We start from the raw sequence: 2,500 nt of genomic DNA on the forward strand, positions 1-2,500 counted from the left end.
CTTCACTTTTTTTTTGAATTGTGAAGCACCCCCCCCCCACCCCCCCCACCCCCCCATTCTGTACAGAGAGCTTCTTAGAGAATCTGATAGATGAATGCTCACACTGTAAACTATTGTCTAAGTCCACAATTTGAACTCGCATTCAACTCGGCGCGTCAAGGAAACGGAAAGAGGCACTTAGACTGGATGTCTTTTCAAAGAGCGCACAATTCTTAATGGCCATCATATGTTGTTTTTCTCCCCCCCCCCCCCTGCCTTTTGTGAGGCGTCTCGTGTCGTTTTCACCTAAGTGTGGATTGCCTATTTGTCTTTTCAGAGTCAGGCAATTTATACACTCCCCCCCCCCACCCACCACCCCCCCAGCTTTTATGCAAACTCACCGACACGGAGCTTTTTCCCCCCTCTGAATTGGACATTTTTATGGTTATAATTTTGCCACTTTAAAGGCTAGCAAAGTTGCCCCAGAGGACTTCCAGGCTCTCATCTTTTGTGTTCAGTTGTAATGTCCAGGAAAGTGGATATTTTCTGGTCTTTGATTATTTTCCTCTTGGGGGGGAGGGGGGTGGAATTGGTGTCCACGTGTTGGGATTTTGTCTACCTGACAATTTAGAGCAAACAGAAACGTCTATTGCACTGTAATCAGACTTTCCCTGAGTGACTAAGTGGTAATTATCGAGGTAAAACGCGCTTCCGCTTGTATAAACCGCGCGACACTCAAAAACACAAGAAGCCGCTGATTTCGTTCAAAGGGTAATATCCCTTTTGTTTGGCAAAGTCTGTGTTGCTTTTGGGGCTCCGCAGTAGTAATGATAGGAAGTCTCCAGGAAGTCATGTGGGGAAAGGGATTCGGGAACACTGATGCAACAAGTCAAACAGCGTTAGTTGTTTGTTTAAATGCCTTCCGTCTGTCAGAAGCATGCGTGGAAGTAGCCTCCGAAAGTTTGTAGGGACGAGGTTGGGGCGGCACGGTCAAACAGTCAAAATAGTTTTTTTTAACCGAGATCACGGTGCTAGCTTGCATAGCATTATGGTTCTTCTTTAACTTGACATGGTAGTAATTGTTCCAAGTCGCTGGATCAGTGTTACAGGGTGGCAGACCGCTTTCCCTAATCCCAACCGAGTACCTTTCGTGCCTAAGCCTCACGGAAAGGTAACCGCAGCATCTTTGGAAAATCACGCAATGAGCATTTTGTCCTACAGTTTGGAGGACTTGTTTGCAGCAAACGCCAGCAATCGGACGGGTTGTAAACCATCCGACTGTTTATCCAGGTTGACAGGAGGTAAAAAAAACAAAAGGGAGCACACCCGAAATGTTGGTAACAAACCTTCCTTGGTTGAACCTGGAAGGTTGAAGGGTTTAAGTCTTTAAACTTAAAGAGGGATGTTTGCGTCATTCGCCTTTGTTTTGTCTTCCAATGAGGCGTGACTAACCACGCCGTTTCCTTTTCGTCCAACGTGTCTGATCGCCCCCGGTGGCTCGTGCCGTTACTTTCTCCCTCGGCTTTCTTCACCGTCGCAACTGACCCCAGTCATCCTCAAAGCGCATGCGCTGTCGCGAGCTTCGGGAATCTACGCCTTTTGCCTTAGGTTGTATTTCCTTTGATTTGATAACGTTACTGCCTCGTGTGGGCCTCCCTCTCTCTCTCTCTCTCTCTCTGTTGGACTACTTGCCCGAGTCAACAAACTCTGCTGTCCATAATGGACATTAAATGTGGCTTAACTGCGTACTCCCAACTTGTTGATTTCTGTATTAAAAAAGTAGAAGCGGGAGTCAGTGTATATTTCACCCCCTAACACCCTGAGCACTTCATCTGTATATGGGCTGATTTGTCACCAGTCTGACACGTGTGACACCGTAGAGGTGCACCCCCTCCCCCACCCCCCACCCCCCCCACATCCTATCGCATCCTCTTTTGCTCTCCCGCACAATTAAAAATGCATCAGGGAACGGATTAGATGCACGATCCCCGGCTCTACTGATCCGGAGGGTGAAGCTGTCACGAAAAGGGATAGGAAGGCGGGCGGGCGAGTGGGTGGGGGGTATAAACTGGGGATGAAGAGAGGAAGAGGGATGGATAGGTGGGCAGTCCCCCTCCTAAGTCCTCTCCTCCGCCCTCAGCTCGCACTCAGTCACCTCTTTTATTTACTGCTCCTCCCTCAGCAGACTCATCCCTCACCTGTCCTTTGGCTTGAGTAGCCTTTTCCCTCTTCCCTCCCCCCCCCCCTGGCCCTTCCACTGTCCTCCTCCCATTCTTTCTCCCATGCGCTCCCGTTTTTTTTTTTTTGCACCAGCATGCATGGCTTCCACTCCGCCTGCCACAGATCTGCTCACGTGTAATCCATCTTTACCAGTCCTTCTTCTTGTGACACTTTTTGCGACACGATTGCCGGTGCTGCCTCACGCTGGGCTGCAGGATGAAGCTGGCGCTGGATCATATTGGGGGGGGAGGGGGGGGGGTGACAGAAAGTTTGCAGTAGTTCAAGATAGTTCAAGATAAAA

The sequence above is a fragment of the Enoplosus armatus genome, chromosome 15, assembly GCF_043641665.1.
Source record: "Enoplosus armatus isolate fEnoArm2 chromosome 15, fEnoArm2.hap1, whole genome shotgun sequence".
Taxonomy (NCBI): Eukaryota; Metazoa; Chordata; class Actinopteri; order Centrarchiformes; family Enoplosidae; genus Enoplosus; species Enoplosus armatus.